This window comes from Diorhabda carinulata, chromosome 1, assembly GCF_026250575.1.
Source record: "Diorhabda carinulata isolate Delta chromosome 1, icDioCari1.1, whole genome shotgun sequence".
Classification (NCBI taxonomy): Eukaryota; Metazoa; Arthropoda; class Insecta; order Coleoptera; family Chrysomelidae; genus Diorhabda; species Diorhabda carinulata.
Window position 1 is genome coordinate 35,362,841 of NC_079460.1, and position 22,009 is coordinate 35,384,849.

Consider the following 22,009-nt stretch of genomic DNA (forward strand, 5'->3'; position numbering starts at 1 on the left):
TACAAATTACTGTTTTGTTAAGTAGCAGTCATTTTCCTAGGGTGTGTATTCCTTGCTAATTCCAGGAAAATCAAATTGGAAGATGTTATGATATGAGTAAATCTATATATTGAACGAAAAGGGGGTATCTATCACTTTGGTTAATAATATGGATTATTAGTGAAGTCAGTTCTTCATATGGTTTATTAATCTTATATGAACAAGAATGGAAGTTGCGCTTCTATTGTGGAGAAAAATATCCCAACCTGCCACCTATATAATAGAGAGCTATAAATAAGATAGCAGTGCTAGAAGAACAAAATCTTTGATTTGATACTCACATCGACCCTTTACATCTAAAGCAAACGAGACCCAATATGCCGCTGCAGTTTCTTTATTCAATTTCTTGAACGGTCAATGGATCTAAATTTCTTCATTTTAGTTCGCTAGAATGAAAAAAATTCTCTAATCTATAAAATCTAAGATAGATTTCAAGTTCTCATTAAATAGCATTATTCATTTCGTTACGAATAAATAGTTAAAATTAGTAATGTTTACCACAAACTGTTTCAAGTTTTTCATGTCTTTCTTAGTGGGTGATATAATTATCTAGAAATACAAAGTTCTCGAAAATGAATTTCTATCTTAGATGATATTTCGACTATATTATATCTATATTTAGTATAAATTGAACTTCCATATTGACTGCCGAATAGTCCCCCACAATGTTTAACGTGTTTAAATCTATTTTTGGAGTACTCAGTGGTAATTTTTTATATAGTATAACAAACTAAAAATGAAATAAATAAGTTACATATCGGTATACATAAACATTCGAATTTAAGCGTATCCCATCTAATAGTGTGTGTTAAATTACAAAAGATAGGTTAGTGATTTATTGGTATTTGTGTGACTCCAACTGTTTTAAGTTTTGTTCGAATATTGAAGGAATAAGTACAATTAGCACTATGAGCAGTGAGAATAGTTTTCAATACAAATAAATATTGTGTAACGTGTTTGAGAAAGACATTTTCTTAGGCAGAAGCACAGAGTGGCGACTAAGCATAACATGAAATCAGCATTGATCGAAGATTGGAAATAAACATGTGGTGCCGGAGCTACCTTTCGCAAACAAAATCCACTATTTAATTGAACCATGGTTACAAGCTATTGGTTGGGAAGGATAGTGATATCAATCAAAGTGAGAGTTGATTTATACATATACATATATAATAATATTTGTGCATAAAAAACTGTCACGTGAACATGAACGCAGATCGCTTTGAACTGTGCTTTTAGTCTGTTCTGCAATATGTTGTAATAAAAAGAAAATCATTGTTTCCGGAGCGAACGTATATTTACTTTCAGCAGTCTAAAAACTAAAATAAAATAGTGGTGCATAACACAAAAAACAACCAATTTCATTTTCGGTTTTTTATATTATGGTTAGTTATAATATATTTTGTAAAATATCCGTTAGCTAACGCAATGTATATTTAACATTATTAACCAACATATGAGTATATCTAACATAAACATCGGAGTTTGTGTCAGATGATCAACGTTGAAATCTATCATTTCAGTACAATATATCAATAGCCACAATGTATTTTTTTGACAATTTGACATCTCTTCCATTCATCTTAGTTTAACTGTTAAACAAAAAGGTTTGTTAATTCAATAATATCTGCTAGTTATTTATTGCCTATTTTCTAACAACAAAATGTTAAAAGTTCTATACGTCGGTCGATAATAAACTGCTGTTAATTGTTGTAATTAAAAAAATGAAAGTGATTTTATCGAAAAAAGCTTCCTTATTTTTTAGTAATATACCGTATTATATTCGTGTATAAAAAATTCATCAAATTACTACCTACTGTTTCATTATAATTAATCAATTTATCAAAAGCAACGAAGCAATGGTAACTGAACCTGCGACAGAAATTAAATTAAATGATAATAAAGTATGTCTGCTAATAAGTATACAAGAAAAATAAAACGTGTATAGTATATATGCAGTATTTTAATTACTTTTCCGTCATATATCCTTCATTTTAGACGTTAACAATGTTTAAACATTGCACTGGACAAAGGTTGGTCTGAAGTCATAAATAACGCTGCCATTTTCAGGATGTTATTAACAATTTGTTATGTTATGAGAATATTGTCATCAACGTAGGGGTCACAAGAAGTCACTAACAAATGCTTTTTTTTTCTAGCTGTCAGCATAACAGGGATATTTCTCGGTACTGACCATGATAAGTGTTAATTGTTTTCTAGATTGTTTACTAATTATCAGTTTCATAAAAATGGAAATAATGTTTTCACGTTACCATGACAATAAGAAATTTTCCAATGTCGATATGAAATATATATCCAATTTATTTTCTGACATGCAAATGAATATTTCTCAATTTAATCATTTGCCCATGTATTCTACATCTGTGTGCACATCATCCCGCACAAATAAATAAAATATTAAACTATGGGTTTTACTCTGAAGTATCAGAATACAAGTATTGTGAGGTGATTACTTTTGTTAACAAAAATAAAGTTACAACTATCCACCCCCCAATCACCCCGTTCCTTTAAGAGACGAGAAAAAAACGACTCTTGTTTTAGACGTTTCCTGAACCTTGGGTATCTTCGACTGTTTCAACCCTATTTTTTTGGAAATTTGATGATCTATGACTATGAAACATGTTTCAAATTGAAAGATGCCACTTTGTTTGGTATTTGTTTGATTTCAGGCCAACCAATATAGAAGATTCCACTCTGAATGACTCTGCTTATTCGATAAATATTGGGTAGCAGAGTTTAAATGAACTGCCAAGACTAGCAACGTAATAGTTAACCAAATGAGGTTAATGATGAAGAAATGATGAAGAAAATCTGCAACCGGTAGTGGATAATCTTTGACTGAAAGTGTACGAGCTAGCAGACATGGTAGGCATCTCAAAAAGTGTGATACATAGCATATTATTTGAAAGCTGCGAGCAGCATAGCACCGCATTTGTTCATACTCGAGTAAAAACAATGATTCGAAAATGTTGTAGTTATGTGTTTGGACACAAGAAAGCTGTGAGCAGCTTCAGCAAAAACGGTTGACTTTTGTGGGATGCACGTAGCGAATTTTCTTAATATGAAATATGAAAAAAATCAGCTGCGAAGGTTTAATATAGAAATAGATCAATTATCCATTATTGCAATGGCTAAAATTCATGAATTAAAGTTAGAATTGTACACAATATCCGCCATATTTGGCTCCCTTAGATTATGATGTAAAGGTACCGAATGTATTGAAATTCGCTGCGAAAAAAGTATAAAACTAAAAATGTTGAGAAATTTACTGTTTTTTTTTTAATCGGGTACTCGATGATATTCGATCAATGTTTCCGGTATTGTAGCGAATTCAAAACATAGTAAGTCATTAGATACAAGACTTATCTATTACTTTCTGTAGATATTAATGTAACTAGCAATCATGTATGAACGTAGGACGATGATGAGAATATCAAAGTGATCATGCATAAAGTTTTTCTATGATTCAGTGAAGTTTTGAAAAAAAAAACAATCAAAAGTGTGCAAAGTTATCAGTTTGTTATTGGAATAGAGTAGTTGCACATAATACTCTCATTTCGCATATCAGTGAAATGTCGTTATTTAAGAAAAAAATATGAAAATGAACCAAAACTATGACCTAATGATAGATCTAAAAGACATAAGTGTACTTTATCGAGTTTGACAGAAAATTAATGCTCTCGGTAATTAAGAAATGTGTATTTTGAGTTTTTACATGTTTATATTATGTTATCAATTTTCACCTACCCCAAGAATTAAGAATTTTATAGGAACAACAACTAGGCACGAATTTCATTCATTTTCTTTAACTATAATAAGATTGTCTTTCTGGAACAGTTGGCGATATGCAAACTGAATACATTGTTGACTACCATTACATCAACACCCACAATTACGCTTCCTGTCGCGAGATCGATAACCACCTTATCATCTTCAGAGACCGATTTAGTTAACCGGTTTACCTTCAATCGAGATAACTTGGCTATCGAATCGTGCGTCAGACAGTGTAAATGTGAGTGTTGGTCTAGTGGTAGTAAACAGTGTGTTTCAATAAGGTTAAATATATTTCAGCAATGCAAATCACTCGTGGTATAATGTAATTTGTAATGTATGTAACGATTATTTAGTAGTGATAAAGAAGTTGTGTCATGTAATCTAAATTATAAACAAGTAAAATTAACGTAACTAATAAATCGTTACTATCTACGTAATGGAAATGTGATTATCTTCAATATCATTAATATTTTTTTAGTCAGTTATTCATAAAATAAAAGTAACATATCGTGTTGAAATGGGTAATCTTCCTCATAATCTATCCAAAGCATATCTAGTTTATTACAGGCTATTATAATGGAAGAAATACAAAGCTAATTCACTCGGTAAGACTTTGTAAGATACAGCATCCTTTGTTCTTTCTGATTATTAAACGAGTGAAAGATGACTGCTTATTTCAAGTTGTCTTTCAGACATTCATGATATTAAAAACCCTAATAGAGGTTTGGTGTCAATTCTTAAGTCTTCTAAAAGCACACTTTAAAAATTAATGGAAAAAATGTTCATTATATATAAGCTTTATGTGTCAAATTTTAATAGATTTAATGTTCTGAAATTAATTCTAATGTTATATTATATTGTAAATAACTTTCAAGTTTTAATGGTCCTAAACATTCTTCTCTTATCACAGTCCAGTCCTGAGCATCCCGGCGTGACATTAAATCTTAATCGTTTCTGAGTAGGTAATTCGAAAGACCAATCAAGTTCGTATGTTCCTATCTCGCTTTCAGAATCTTTAGACAAACTATATCATAAATTTTTAGATGAAAAGAAGAATGTTGTTCGATGAGAATATTCTCGAGCCTCAGTGTTATCTAAACGAGATTAAGGAATGGAAAAAGAAGTAAATTTTGTTTATTATGAATATATATGGACTTATATTGAAATGCAGTCTGACGATAATACCCACTATTAACATTTTCTCTATCGAGGTATTTTAATATTGAAAAACAGTAATGTAGAAGTACCACAACATCTAACTGAAACTATGCTAGATATATGTATAATATAAAAAATCGGAGGTGAGAAATTGAAATTACTAAATATAAACAAGTATGAAAAATCTTAGTTATCTATACAGAAAGCTAATAAAAGTATGAAAATATAAACACTACAATATGAAAATTACGTACTAATGTGACAAAAACATGCAGATGATTCAGGTAATATTCCACGTAAAATATCTTCGGAACCTACATTTCCACCTATTGTAATATCAACCAAGTATCTTGTCTGTAAAGGTTGTAGCGTTGTCTTATTCCTTAGATAATGATACAGTCCAACACTTATTCAACATTTCTCTTCATTTTTAGATCTTTGGTCTCAAAATAAGCTTGTGTTTTAGCAAATCAGAAATCATCCAGTAGGGGGCCAGATCTCGAAAATATGGTAAAAGCAATCCGAAGTCCATTTCATTGACCATTGTTATTCTATCTTCAATAGATCCAATAATTTACAATAAAATTCGTTGTGAATGGTTTTTTCCTTTTCCAAATAGTCGATGAACATTATGCAATGAATATCAGTTCAGTATGCTCAGACGACTTTGGTGTATATATAGTGCTGATACTAGCTGCATAATCATTTTGACTTTGCGTAAAAAGCTTCAAACGGCGCTTTGACTTATCCGTTGTTTGTTGATTTATTTGTTGGTTACATTACGGCAAAACAGGGTATCCATTGGAGAAGAAGCCTTTTCATAGTTAAATGTCTCATGTAAATTCGCATTAGGACTTCTATAATATATAATAATGGTGATGTCTACTATCTACCTCAGTTTTTCTCACCACATACGGGACTTTTTTATGTTTATATAACCGCCTCTATTTGACATCCTGCTTTTGAGCATTATCGGTGCTTGTACAGACATATTTAAACTCAGCATACCAGTTAATGATGGTTCAAAAGAAGCATTCGACTCAAACTTTTTATTGTTTAGAAAAACTCGGTTGTTCACTTAACAAAAACAAACTATTGAAGTGAATTAACTCAAAATTTCACAAATATTGTTTGAAAGATGAGAAAATATATTTCATGTCGACCTTTTTTCATCAGATCCGGTATTTTTTAATTGATGTGTTACGTGGCAGTTTTCTGTTCTTTTCCAATTGTTTAGCTCATAGATATGTGTATCATAAACAAATATGGATAATGTTTAGTTTGGAAATATATTTTCAAAAGCTTGTGCTTTACCAGCGGAGATTGTAGAATAAAATTATTCCTTTAATACTTTCTCGTGACTTAAATTGAATCCAAGTATTAATACTTATCTTCTATCACTGATTTTAGTCTCGTTAGAGAAAAATGTTAGCATAGTTTTGATATGAATAAAGGTAATTATCAGTAGAATGAATATTCATATTATATTTACCTGGTGCAGGTATTTTGATTAAGCCTACTACTGTCATATTTTAGATATTTCAATAGGAAAGCAACATTCATCAGATATAGTTTTAATATTTTACTTTTAAATATCATATTTATATTATCTAGACTGTTTGAAATAATGATTTTTTTCTCAATTTCAAATATATGATTCTTTTGTTGCCGTACTTTGACGTTTGTGTAGTATTTTCTATATTGTTTAGCGTAAAAAAGTCGCTTTTTAAACAAAAATTGTGAACGTGTATTTGTTACTGAATGTTTCACAAGATATTTATAACGAATCTCACGATAGAACGTGTGTATTCATGCCGACTGTCTTTACATAAACGAAAATCGTGTTAAAAAGTGTCACAACCTAGCAACTTACATGTTTGCCGCTCTCATGTATATCTGTGTAGATAATACGAAACCGCGCTACTTCTCATGTGACATTAACCATTTGCTTGTGCCACACTTTTCCTATTGTACAGAGAGAATAAAAGAACACCTCCTAAGTTTCAGATTATGGTTAAAACGAGCTCAAGCTCAAACAATTGAATTACTGAGTATAAAACAAGTCATTAGTTCGAATCTCTCCAGACTCATGTTGAGTCTTACGTTTTTTGAAGCGATAACACTACTTTTGTCACATGAACTTTGTGATGATTTTTTAACATATTGGTTAGGTAGAGGGTACATCATTAACATACAGTATGATGCAAATGAAAGGAATAAATTCGTTATTTCGTAAGCCGGCGACTTTGAGGAAAAATCCCGAAACCCGTCAATTTGTTTTAACAGGCTATATTTAACAAGCTATAAGAATACCTTTTTATTTTTGACGTCATCTGTATGAGCGCAATGACGTCATCGCTAAAATTTTTAAATGGAAATATAGGTGTTGTAATACATTATTTGAAAGATCTTTTAAATACCTATTCAACCATATCAATATGTACAGTAATTGATTTGCGTATTGTCACAAATATTATTTATGAAATTTCAACAGATTTCCTAATAAAATGTATGTATGTGATGTAATTAGACACACAAAAATAAATTTTGTAAAGGCCGTCACTGGTAATGAAATGTGTTATCTACCTACTTTTTACCTTTTTTAAAAATCTAGTTACCTTATCAACATCAACATTAACACTTGGACATAATGAACTTTTTGTAAAATGATTAATAGTATTATTGTATTAGACGAATTCAAAAAGTCTTTGTATCTATCAACATGAAGCTGACTGAAACGCAAAGAATTGAAATTCTAATAATGATTGGTTGTGGAGATAAAGCAAGTACGCAGAAAGGAAGTATGTACGTTATTTGATAATAAATACCCCAACCGAGAACCAATTCCACAATCACAATCCACAATAAGCAAAATTGAGAAGAAATTCAGAGAAATGGGTCATGTCAAAGACCTCTCTAAAGACAGTAGAAAACCAATATCAGAAAACAAACAACTAGATGTTCTGTTAGCCTTTCAAGATAATCCCCATACCAGTTCACGGCAAGTAGCATTAGATAATGACATGGACCATTCAACAGTTCTTAGAAAGCTAAAGAGGGAAAAGTGGTATCCCTACAAAGTAAGTTTAGTACAAGAGCTTATGGAAGATGATTTTGATAGATGAATTTTGATAAAACAAATTAACAGAGATCCGATGTTTTTAAAAAACGTTCTTTTCTTGGATGAGGCTACATTTCTTCTAAACGGTCATGTCAATCATCAAACTTATCGGTACTGGGATACAGAAAATCCACACTGGATGCAAGAGTACCCGGAGAAAGTTAATGTTTGAGCGGGAATGTTTGAGCGGGAATAATAGATAATAGGATTATTGGGCCATACTTTTTCGAAGAAACCGAAACCTCATTTCTCTTCATTTACATCTCTGCGTCGAAATTTCACATAATTAATTGAATACAATATTTTGGATTTCCTTTGAGAAATCAAGATAAATACTAGGTTCCACATAAATGTTGTGTAAAGTGTGTGAGACTGCTATTAGGTCGGGCTTAACAAGAACCCAAACATATGCCTGTTGCTATACCAATTATTTGTACTAAACCAAAGGATCATGTAAGTTATTTTTGTTTGACTCACACAACAGGCATAACAACCAAATGCAAATACAATCCAAAATTATTTTCGGCATACAGACCCATCCTACACAGTGCCGAATTGCATTCAGGATTCTACTCCGAAGCAACTTAGCACGACAAGATATTTGAAGTTAATAACCCAAGTTATGACCCGTCAACTTAGAAAGAACCGCTTTTATTGATTTAAAGTAATTTAAACGATTTAGTACGTAATTTGCATCTGTCTAAAAAGCAGGCTGAGCTGTTGGGGTCCAGATAAAACGACTGGAATTTACTTTCTCCTGATACGAAAATTTATTATTGTTTATTCCTCTACTTTTTAAAGTAGGTGATTCAGTCTATTGTTAAAGCGTTCCTGTTTTGATGATTTTATAAAAGTTTGAATATGACTTCTCAAAAACTAGTTTTGAAGCAGTGTTGCTGCATAATTGAAATAAATTTCCTTCGTTGTCGGTTGGTTATGGTTCTAATATTAAAGAGGCTTACGAAAATATGAGATTTATTTTTAATAAAAACTGAATATAGTAAACACAACATGGTTACATAAAATGTTTCATTTGCGAATGAGAAAGGAAAAATCACTATACAAAGAAAGTGTGGCCCAAGCGTTAAATCACTCATTCCAGGACAAAAAATGTTAAAAATAATCCTCTAGTGAAACCTGAAACATTCGCTTACCACCGTTCTACATACAGCTCATAAATTAAAGAGGGAATATTTGTCGGTCCATAAATAAAGCAACTGATGAAAAATAAGAACAAATGAATGATCACGAAGAACGTTCAAAATTTTCTAGGCGATAATAAATCGGAAAATTACAACTACAAATGAACTTATAATGTCATATAAGGCTTTGGGATGTAATATGTTCATACATATGCTTGACTCCTATCAGGATATTTTCCGGGAAATTTTGGTGCTGCCAGTGACGAACAAGGCGAGAGGACATTTCCTTAACGAGGAAGCGATATCAATGGAAACGGAGTGCAGGAATGCTAACAGATTATTGTTGGAGACAAAAAAGATCTCCCAGCAGCGAAAATCGTGAATATTTATTATATTATGCAATTGAACCTTCGGATACTTCCGTGCTTCTACGGCCACGAAATTTAGTTAATTTGGTTGTCAAACACAAACTGAATGACGCAGCTTATGACATTTTTGTTCCCATTTGCAGTCTGTATCTTCCATTGAAAGAGCCCTCTTTTTAAGCAATCCTCGTACCATATTGCGTGACATGACAAAAATAGTTGTACGGTTTCTATATAATTCCTTAATTAATACTAGCAAAAATGTAGGCATGTAAATAGCGATAAACACCACTATTTTATGTGAGACGGACGTGTGTACTAGTTTTTTCATAGACTGTACAGTAAGTGTTCTCAATTCTCAATAAATCGCATATAAAATCACTTCAATTTTAATGACTACTTATTTCATTACAAGGAATTAATTTAATAGTCCATAAAATTCCAACAGGTATAATGATCAGTTTACTTTTGAAAGTTAGCATTACGTAACGTTCGCGTGTGTAATAAACAAAGATGTTCAGTTTTTAATAATCCTGACTTTATTTCTTAGAGGTGGCATTAAGGTAAAAAAAATCAATTACAAACTGTACATTAATGCATTTGCTATTATGAATTACGAGTACTGAAATAACCGATTCATTCCTGTTTCATGTATTATACGTTATAGATGAACGTACTAATAGAAAAGTACTAGAGGCTCACAGGTAATTGATAATTATATTGCTGAATAACTGGGTGTGGTTCTTTGGTATAAACCTTTATCTGCTGTTGTATACAGAGTGAGATTTAGATATGGACCGTCACATTTACTTCGAATATAGATAGCACAATTTATATAGATTTTCATTTCAGAGGGTTGAATCATACCGATTCAAAGCACCAAATAATTAATCATGTAAACAGAAGCCCAACGTGGATGGTGTTTTCGAATGTTTAACTCATGTGGATGGTTTTCGAGATTTTACCGCCAATCGAGTTCCCGCCAATGACTATTTGTTTCTATGATATTTTATGTTGGTAGTTTATCGACTGGACGTCGTACCTTTTTGAAATAAATAGTTAGAAAAATCATATATCGAAAATAAGGAATATTGAAATCCATTTGAATGAAGGAAATAAATGACCAAATAAAATAAATAAAACTCATTGACATTGGTTTTTTGGTACTGTTGAATTAATGTATAATTTGAATTGTTAAAGAATAGACTTGGAATTTTATCATTGGATTACAGACAATTAATTCCGTGACAACAAATAAAGACATAAAACGTGTATTTATGCCTTTCATATCAATTAAAACTCTCGTTCAATTCCACAATTCCAGTTGATAATAGATGCCAATTAATATGAATTTAATCGATTGATAACTATGAATGAATTAATTATGACATTGTATATATTGTGTGCAAAAAAATGATTTTAATTGATATAAAAACATGATTAAAATCTTGAATGCAATTAGTTTTAATGTTTAGAACGCCATTTCATCACTTATTGTTCGAATGAAATAAAAAAAAAAGGAAAATTTGAGAATAATTGTCCCATATAAGTTGAAAAAGAATCTGATGGGCTACTACTTAATTATTATCCAATTCAGATTCAATTCTATGAATTCTGATCGGTAAGTTTTTGTTTACAATAATTCGTTATACATTAGTGCAAATTTTGATATATTTTTTCAAAATACAAGATAAAAATGATTTTCTTGTATATTCCAGTAGCAAATTCCAAAATATTATTTAATTGGTATAATATTGATAACCTAATGCCATATTAATCGAACTGTGTAAATTTTTTCGATTGCTATTGCAAGCTTGCACTACTTTTAGATTAAAATGAAGGGGTTACATTAGAAGTTGTCATTGTTGTTTTTGTAAATGTATATTTATAAATATTTTTTAAGTACCAGTACATGGGATTGGTAGAAGTAGATATAATCTCTGGATACCTTCCCGGTTTTCTATGCTTAATCATCTTATGTAGAACCGTTAACAGTCAATCAGTTATTTTTTTAATTTGGGCATATAACGACTGCTCTAATGGTTCAATTAAATTAATTATAGTTTGATGCCGTGAATTAAACTTAGTGTACGACAAGATAATATATACATTTTTTTAATCGTTAAAAAGTCTAGTGCATAATATGATGAAAATTGTTGAGCTGCTCTAATTTATGGGGGTAATTTATAGTAGAATTAGCAGCTGTGTCTACGTTGAATGTTCGAAAATATGTAGTCTGAAAGTTGAAGACCGGCGACATCTTTCTCTATTGCAATATCTCAAGTCATGTTTCAAGAGGCGTGTTTGTCTTTTGTTTTTCTCTGTTTAGTGATTAGTCTCATTATATAATTATATGATTGTATAGTCTGGGTAGGAAAATTAGTACATTGTCTGTCGGTTCTCCACAAATTATAAATATCAAGTTATTACCAACTATTATTTACCATAAGTCAGTTGATTTGAAGTTAGGTATAATTGGATGAGGTATCCTTAAAAATGATATTTCTCTTCTTAATATTTCCGACCATCTGATATTTGTTGACGCTTATTGACAGATTCGTTTCAACTGATGTCCTCGCTTATCAATTTAACCTTTAATTTGACGATTGAAATTTTTGTTATTGTTCTTTTATTGCTCAATCGAAACTTTCGGGTAAATAAAAAACAGAATTTGAAACTGAGAATTCATTATTTAAGAAATGTCCTCTTAATATTATTTTGACACAATTATATCTTTACGCCTTTTCGTGTAGTAAACCTCTTATATTACTGTTCAATATAAAAAGGCGTAAAAGTTGCTGGGAGTCAAATCTTTAAATGAAGGTGGATGTGGAAGGTATTGATCAAATATCACTATCGTGATTCGCATATAGAACAGCTATTCACAATTTCCTGGTTGGAAAGATTAAGATGGGTTTGTAGCGATCACTACTGTCTTGTGTACCGGTTTGTCCCTCTAAACTCCACTCTAAAATCAACATGTGTTGTCTAATGTTACTATAGTTAGCACCACAGCTCATTGTCAAAAATTCATCAATATAAAACCTATATGTTTGTTTTTTAATATCTAAGAGGTCATTTATCTCTTGTTACTTCACCAAACATTTCATTATTATTTATAAAATGAAAAACTGGTTCCACTGTAACCACTCATACTTTTTAATTAAATATCAGAGCAACATGAAAATTTCACAACTGACAATTGAAAGTACAGAGTATAATCATCTTTAATTCTTAAAAAAGATGTATGGGGAAAATTGAGGAGAACTAACAAAAAATGATTGTCTTAATGTTAGTTTTTTCAAAACCGCTCAATTGTATTAGCCAACAAAAAGTAGACAAATAATGGTAGCTTTGAAAATGTATCAATTTTGACTAAACTACGTAATTATGAATAATAAAATATTTTTCACGTTCTATGTCGAACTTTTAACATATATAATGAAATAATGTAATATAAATATTTTGGCGGATATTCACTACACATTATAATCCTGCATGTTATTGAATAAATATTTTTTATTATAAATATTTACATTTATAATATCAATCTCAATAAATAAAAAAAAATTAATAATTCAGTTTCTTTCTCCGAATGGCCAATATTATATTGTAGAAAAAAATTATAGATTGGTTTCCATTGAAACACGAGAATTTTCTAAAATTTGACCAGACTAAGTTGATATTTTTTAATATAAAACCTGCTCATAAAAATATTTTATACAATGGTGTCACTGTTGGAAATGGAGAGAGGAAAGAAATATTGCATTAAAATTTATTTTTTTGCAATAAACAATATCAGTGTTATAATGTTGGTTGCCTATTTATGTTGTTATTTCTACAATTCAAACTCCTCTAAAACCCAATTATATTAAAAATATCTATAGGGAAACGAGTTATGCCAACTTTTATATAATATATGTGATGAGAGTACAGATGAGGATGATATTTTTAAAACGTTCATCCGAAATCTGCATAGTACTCACCAAGAGCAAGCGATAAAAAATTCAAAAAGTACCAAAAGGAATAAATGCGAGTAAGGATAGGCTTGCATGGATACATTCGCTTTCAAATTAAATTTAAAAAAAGTGAAAAGCTTAAACCAACATATTAATTATTGACATTTTCCAATAAATTTTTTCTAAACATTGTTCACATTAACAAGAAAACATTTTAATAAAAATTTTAATGTACTTACCAAATATGTTGAGAAAAACAAACAGCAAAGTTCAGCAGATGTATGTCCTATCACAAATAGAGTTCACTTCACTTCACTTCGTTTGAACCACAATTATAATAGGTATTTTTGTAAAGTTAGAGAAGTCCATTTTTAAAGTATCGTGGTCAGAGTTTTCAGGCTGATTCGGGTGTTGGTCACCACTCAAATTCTGCGTTGGCAATGCAATGTTTCGCCGTTGGTGTGGGTTCAACACGAGAAATATGTCCCTCCACTTTTCCTCACTGCTTGTAACAGGCGATTGCGTGCTGTGACCGAACGCTAACAGATCTGGTGGGGATGAGAAAAACATCGTCTTGCGTTTTAGCAGTTGCAGTTGACTGGAAAGAAAATTGTGAGTTAGGAAAAATTACAATAAAACTGTTATAAAATACACGCTGTAAGGTTTTAACGTTCGTGATAATAATGTTTTTTTTTTCTTCTAATTTTCTGTTAAACGACTCTAACACTGTCTGTTTTATCTTCATAAGTATTTCGTTTCTACAATACCAGGTAATTTTTCACTGTTAATGTAAATATTAACGATAAGAATCTCCATCTATTGTTTTAACATGACAAACAAGATTTTATTCGTATACTACGTCAAAAACAGTAAGAAATTGTCTATCCAAATATATTGTATAGATTGAAGATCAAAACCCGCCGAAAACAGTACATTAATACAAATGAATAATCCTTTATTGGTAACAATTCCACAGAAATGGATTATTTAATGTCCGCACTAAAACCTTACAGAATACAGAGGTTACGGAAATATACATGTATTTTGCAATTTGCATAATATAAAAATAAATTTCTTACATTTACTGTTTTCCTAGGTAATTTTTATAAAATTATCGGGTTTTATGTTTCAAATTCCGCTTAAATCAGCGAAATCGTATCTAGGACCTAAAAATAACATAACTCGCACAATGAATGTCATACATCATGTTTATACAAATTTATTTTTGCAAACTTTTTGATTTTATCAATTGTTTATGATTCTTTTTCAATTGTATACATGTGCGTAACATGTGGATGTCTTTAAAAGACATGATCATCGAAACAAAATTATTTGGGAGTAAATCAGTTCGATACGATTTTTTGTACCAAAAGAATCATTTGTAATAAAAAGAGTTTTTTTGAATATTTTAAATTGAAATAATGTTGTGACGTATAAAACACAAATAGAACAAGACTTACAACGTGGTGGAAATTTGCTAAATTTCAATGTCAATTTTTTTTAACAATAACTTTCTAAGTTAGAGGGAATTATTATTGCTCTTGAACTAGACCTAGTATGAACTGAAATCAAGGATTGAAAATTGAAATTGAAATTCTTCTGATTAAACATAACAAATGACGCGACTCTATACTGACAGTTTATTTCATTCTAAATCTGATTGAAAAGACCTGCTGATCATATTCCATATAATAAGTTTAGTAAGATTGCAGTTTTTGATCATTCACTCTGTTAACCTAACCTATATCTATGCAACTTTTATCGTTTCAATCCTATTTAGCCATAAACGAAAAAGTGCCACGTGTAATAACTGAGTTGACAGTGTGTGTATGAAAAATTAAGGTGAATTTCAATTGAACGCAAAATCTATTAAATACAGTTTTTCTTATTTTTCCTGTAGCTTAAAAAATAAATTTATTGCCAAAAGGTGATACTGAATGAATAACTGTAATGACATCACAAGCATCAAAAAAATCAAAATTCTGATATTTTAATACAACAAACTTGGAAATTTGTGACTATTATTTTGTCTGGCTTGCTGTGTTATCGGAAATTTTCCGACGTCACTATTAATTAGAACCCAACAGATGGGGTGTACAAAATAGAATTTTTGAAAATTGTGTCAAATTTAAAAAATAAATGAATATTTTTAATGCAGTTGCAATTCACGATTTCTGGATAACTGATTTCAATATTCTAATTTTGACAAATCTTCATTGATACTCATTAGTAAGTAGTTGCAAGGATCAACACAGACAATAAGAAAAAGAAACCAACATATTGATTATGGATGATAAAAAAGTTTGGTTATCATTAAATATTTTGTAATATTTAAAAACAAGAATTTGCCTCAATGTCAAATTTGCTTAGAAAAGCATTCAGTGAGACACCATACTAAATATGTATGTAGCACTTTTCATATTTATCTTGCTCTTCCGCATTAGTAATTCAAAAACATCTATTAGTTAACAAGTTGCTCTTAAATATCTTTATCATAACTTTGGAGTAAATAAGAAGCTTTTAAATATAAGTGACTAATGATAATCGACATGCACAAGAAGGATCGGTAATAATATCCTCACTGGAAACGAATGTCTAGCATGGTATATGTTTACATAGTGCAATGTGAAGCGAAGATAGGGTCAAACTAATGTTATAAGTAAATGTTGAGAATACAAATTAGTTTCGAAACTTTACAGATTTACCAAGGATGTAGGTAACTGTACTTTCCTCCCACTTTATGTATATTACAGCTAATCATCCATCATTCATCTAATGGTTATCCGTCAAAACCACATCCATTAATCAGAGCTGTCTATACCATCAATACAAAAAAACAAACTGAGTTAATTAAAAGTTGGGCAAAATAATAATTTTATTGTTTTTTGTTTGGTCAAGGAAAAGGATTCAACAACTTCCCTGTTATAAGAACGGAAAGAATATTTAGTGCGTTTCACGTACTGATGGAACAGAATAAGTTGAATGGTATAGATAAAACAGATCATGTAAAGGAATAAGGTATAATTTTGGGAAAAATTGTTAGATCGATACAGAAGCGCCAGTTTTTTTTTTCTGTTTAAATTGTAATAATGTTCTGATATGTATTTGTGTAATTCGTTCCCAGATATTTCGAATCAACTCCCAATAAACATCGAGTACTTACCAATAATCAGTAGTACTTAAAAAAGCTATATTTTGAATAATTTTTATATAGTAATACTAAACACTCACTTCAATTTTTATTTTTTTTAAATTTTTATTTGGAAATTCTCCTAAATATCTAATTGTCCATTATTACCGATTACTTTACTGTTTGCAATTTACGATAAAATATCTGATAAAAATCTTGAGGAGAAAACAAAAATATAACCGGATAAAAGAGGCGTAAGAATTTAAAAAGAATCTTGAAGAGAAAACAAAAATATAATCGGATAAAAGAGGCACAAAAAAACTGTGTATTTTTTTATTTCAGCAGGAAAATTTGCTAGGAACGTTATTATTTATATTGATTGGTGAAAATAGTTTTCCAAAAGAATTTCCATGGAGACTACTTAGAATAAATTAGATGCGTTTGAAACAGATATTGAGGCACTTTTCCCACTTTGATTCAATATTGTCCAAAACGTGAAATTCGAACACATTTTTTTTGTATGTGAGAATAATGAGTTTCAAATACAGGAAATGACCTATTGAGAAAGCTAACTTCTAAAACTCTATTTTTAGGTCCCCTTCATATCAAATGTTGAAAGTAATTAAGTAAATCTTAACAATTTTTGCGGTGTTCCGGTAAATTATCGAATTATAATTGCAAAATTTTGAAGTTCATGAATAGAATTACTTAATAATTGCTGTTGAGATCATTAATTTTTTGATAAATTGTTTACGTTTTATTGAGGAAAATTTAATCATAAGGACATATTATTAATAAAGAGCTAGATTGGGTTGATCTATTGGGTTAAAAATATTCGATTATATCACCGTGTATATCTAGATGAATATTCTTCAACATAAAACTGTGTGTTGACTCATTTTTATCATAAAAATTCTTCGTCGCTAGAAAAGAGCACTAAAATATTCCAATTAGAAAGTTCCTCATCACAATAGATACTGACAATATTCTAAATGAAAATACCAAGACTAAAAAAACTATTAGAATACAAAAATGTACGTTTATGTCCTATTTTACTACATTTGGAGTTTAGAATTCCACCCTCCTCATTTAGAATTTGTAGATATTTTGTCTAGAGTCTATACTAGAGAGCAAATGCAACTGACAAAGTTTGATTTCATAAATGCGGTGCATGAGGTTCATTTAAGTAGCTTTGTAACGGCACCAAAAGGATTATAACATGAGAAAATGATTCTTAACATTGTTGACTTCAACATTATGATAGTTATCAACCTTGGACACAATTGGCGGTCGTTCAAGTTAGAAGCAAAAAAACATAAGAGAGTGTTGTATTTTTTCTCCATTATTTGGAGCACATAAAAGAGAGGCGAAAATTGTGAAGGACTGAATGAAATTCGTGACGCGGGTGATAAGGTTGTATTGGTTGATACCCTGGAGGGATTTGATGAGCTCCGTAATATTGTTGCCATTTATACAATGAACTAATGATTATAATCAATATTAATAAATGAATGTTTCTATATGATAATCGGGCAATTTTTTTAAATAGTCAATAAATGTTAGTGATATGAAAAAAAAATGTTAATTGACTGGATATATAAACAATTATTAAATTGCTGGTCGGGTATGAGCTATAATGATCAATTATTAGTATCTACATAAACTTTGGAATCAGTCCGAATCAAGCATTTTTATTTCGACATAATTTACAAGAAAAAAACATAATATAATGTTGACCGAGAAACAAACCATTTTTGTGATTTTTATTCACTAAATGGCTCATTTCGACCCAGATAATCTCAGAAAATCAACCGAAAAAATAAAATATTCTTGTTGGATCCATTTGAGTGATACATCAAACGAAATATTTTCCTATAGAAGTTGCTTGGACAAAATTGACAAAACGAAAATATTAATTGCAATAATCTTGATGATCAAAAGCCTGTTGCGATAAAAATCTAGCCCCCAAGGAAGTTATTAGGTACTAACGTTTCCTAGGAATCAAACTGTTCTCAGTATCCTTTAGACGATACCATGTGGCACACAATGTTCTGGATTTTATGTCATTTATTTTAATTAATCAAGTGTTTTTGTATATATATATATATATATATATATATATATATATATTCCACAATGATAATGGAGAGTAACCTGGACACATTTCCAGGTCCAATTCTTCTTTATTGCATTGAACATTGGAACCTTCAAAGATAGTGTGATAATTGCAACATATGTTCAAACTACTTATGGGTGTTGTAAGAGAAATAGTAAATTTAATTGCCAAGTTTCAGTCGCAGTTTTCATATCTCTGAACACTTGAATCATTTCAATAATATCAATTGACGTGCTAGAGTATATTATATAATTCACTTTTTTCGTAGAATTTCTGAACTTTAAACCAAACAAAATCGAAAGTTTGAGAATGTATCATTTTAAGAATTTTGTACTAAGTCTTCAACTTTATGCAGTGTATTATATGACAAAAATATTGGATAATAATTATAAATGATACACGGTGAATTAAGGAAGTTCGCAATTGGTTAATATTGAAATTGATCGACGTCCATGTATCAAAGTGATTTTTTATAAAATTCTCTTAGCACATCTAAATTGAATTCCGTGTCGACTTCTACCAACGCCAATTATTGACATCTACATATACCTCGACTAACCTTATATCAAATTACTAAAAATCCGTTAACAGTTATAGTAAAACAAGCACATTGTAAGAGTAATTTACACCTGCAATTATAAAGGTAAAAAATTCTTTGTTAGACACTGAGTTATGTGTGAAAATGGTTATTAAAATTTTGAGAATATACGGGACATGTGAGAAAAAGTTTAATTCAATAAAGTCCAATTTATTTACGCGTGTAAAAGGAATATAATCGTTATTCCAAGAAGTGGGGGAATTTTTTAGCGGTAAGCATTTGATAATAAAAAAAATTGCTACAACTGGTATTTACCTCTTTCTCTCGACTAATTACTCGACAATGGTACACCTGCACACCATTTCACTTGTTCTATTATTTCTAAGACTCGGCTTTGCAGTCAAAAGACAAGGTAATGCATATTTCGCGGTAGCTAGAGAGTAACTACATAACTACGGCGCGCGTCGTATCGCGTCAGAGCGTTATCGGCGATTTCCGGTATGGGACCCCGCCCCGCAAAAACACGAACTGCCACCATATTTTTAAAACTCCGCCTCATTGCAGGAGATCCCTATGCCAGGAAAAAAATAACAATCATTTTACGACCACGCCTATAATCCCCTTTGCAGAGGGGAAGATAGAAAAAAAGTGGGGTGGTTTCTGATGCGTGCAAGGTGGTTGAAATACCGCTCACGACATCTAGGAGACTATAGTCAAACTATAACGTGCTATTTTATTACAGAAAAGGTTTGTATCTTGCCTAAGTAGCGCCATGTTTCTGGAAACTTGTTTTACCGTCTTGTGGCGCCATCGGAAGTGTAAAACTGGAAACTTTGAAGATTGCCACTCATACGGGGTGACCCACCTGAAATCCATTTATATATGTTTAGAAACAATTTAAAATTTGGAGATTGGAAAAGTGCATAAACATAAAAATTAAAAAAAAAAGAAAACATTGTAGTTAAAATGTTCACTGCTTATAATTATGAGTTAAAAATTTGAAATTCGACTATATATTTTTGAGGAAGAAAATAATTTCCAGAGTATCGTGCTGTTGCATACAATTTATTGAAAATTTTGAGATATGTGACTAATTTAAGATTAAGTCTATCATATACGAGCATAGAAACAAATTGTAGCTGACGTTTGTCATCAAGTGGATTTCGATATTTGGATTGCTTTAGATTATACACTCCATCAAAAAGTATCGCATCTCTATGATTTCTAATCATTGCAATGAATTAATTATTTATATGAATCTTCTAAGATAATCTTAATTGTTTTCGTATTTAAATTAATACCAGACAGAAGTAATATATTATATACATGTTACTTAAAGAAGCTCAGTAAAATATATAAAGTACAAAATAAATCTTTTGTAATTAAATAAATTTAGTAACGTGTGTTGCTTCCTTGAGTTCTAATCATATCACGACGACGCTATGGCATACGTATAATCAAGTCCGCCAAGTCCAAATTTTCCCACTCAATCTTCACCACTTCAAATATATTCACCTTTTCAATATACTAGTGTACTATTCTGATGGAGACGTCCGTTATCATGCATTAACACAAACTCATTACCTATAAAAGGGGCATAAAGAACCACATGTGGCTCCAAAATCTCTGTAATGTACCTATGAGCAGTTAATGATCCTCGAAGATAATCCACATCACAACATGATAGAGCTTCCTCCAAAATAAGCTGAAAGTTTTATATTTTTTGGTGAAGTACGTTTAGAGATTTATTTATAATGGTTCTCTTAGGCAGGTGGGAGAAACTTGTTTTTCAAAGATTCGTTGATGGTGTTTGGGAGAGAACCAAGAGCTGATGTAAAAAGATTGCATCAAAGTCTGTTTTAACGTTGATTGTAACATCGAACCTAAGCGGGCCTATTGGACTGAAGTAATGACTTTCCATCTTACCCACCTGATAAAGAAAATTATAAAAATAAACCAAATTCGACCCTAGGAATTTCAAACTAATGTATACTTTCCATTATAAAGAACAAATAGAATCAATTCAGTATCTAATACTGAATGAGTTCAAGAGAACAATATATCTCCTGCTAAGCGATAAACGCTACTATGCTATAAATAAAAGAATACCTACTGAAGAAGGAAATGGAATGATTTAAACAACAGCAGTACCAAACATAACATATCAAGCAAAATTTGGACAATAAGAAAGAAAAATGAGACAAAAATATACACATTGAAAATTCAATATAAAAAAATACAGAAGAGGATACCACAAAGAGCAAAAGATGAGAAACAAAAGAAAGACTTCTAAAATATGGAAAAGGTTGAAAACAGTGTAATAAATTGGACCAGAACGCTCATCATACATCAGAAAAGGTATAAAGGAAAGAGAAGAAGAAGCACTTCTATTTTTGGAGAATTTAAATCGCCCATGACAGATCATCCTTTCTTGTTTGATTTTTGTGCAGTTTAATTGAGAAAGTGGTAGTATATTTACTAAATATTGTTTGAGATTTTATTTCAAATTAATTGATGTGTGCTGTTGTATAGCATACTACTACCAAACCACAAGTATGAAATAAGCAAATCAAGTTATATAGTTTGCAATTGAAATATAAAGTGTGTATATATATACCTTTTGCTAATCTAGCAGGAAAGAATCTG

The 22,009-nt window shown here is 30.6% G+C and overlaps 1 long non-coding RNA gene across 4 annotated transcripts in view; it reads right to left on the reverse strand.

The window, feature by feature from the left end:
• LOC130901408 (uncharacterized) overlaps nt 1-19,910 on the reverse strand; it is a 64,530-nt gene extending 44,620 nt beyond the window's left edge. For 3 of the 4 annotated variants that reach the window (XR_009060281.1, XR_009060274.1, XR_009060275.1), the window contains exons 1-3: nt 19,679-19,910; nt 13,819-14,177; nt 321-425 (exon numbers count right to left, since the gene is read on the reverse strand). This is a non-coding gene — a long non-coding RNA (uncharacterized LOC130901408). The remainder of the gene's footprint in view (nt 1-320; nt 426-13,818; nt 14,178-19,678) is intronic. The other variant, XR_009060279.1, reaches the window with a different exon arrangement.
• Nucleotides 19,911-22,009: the final 2,099 nt, after the last annotated feature.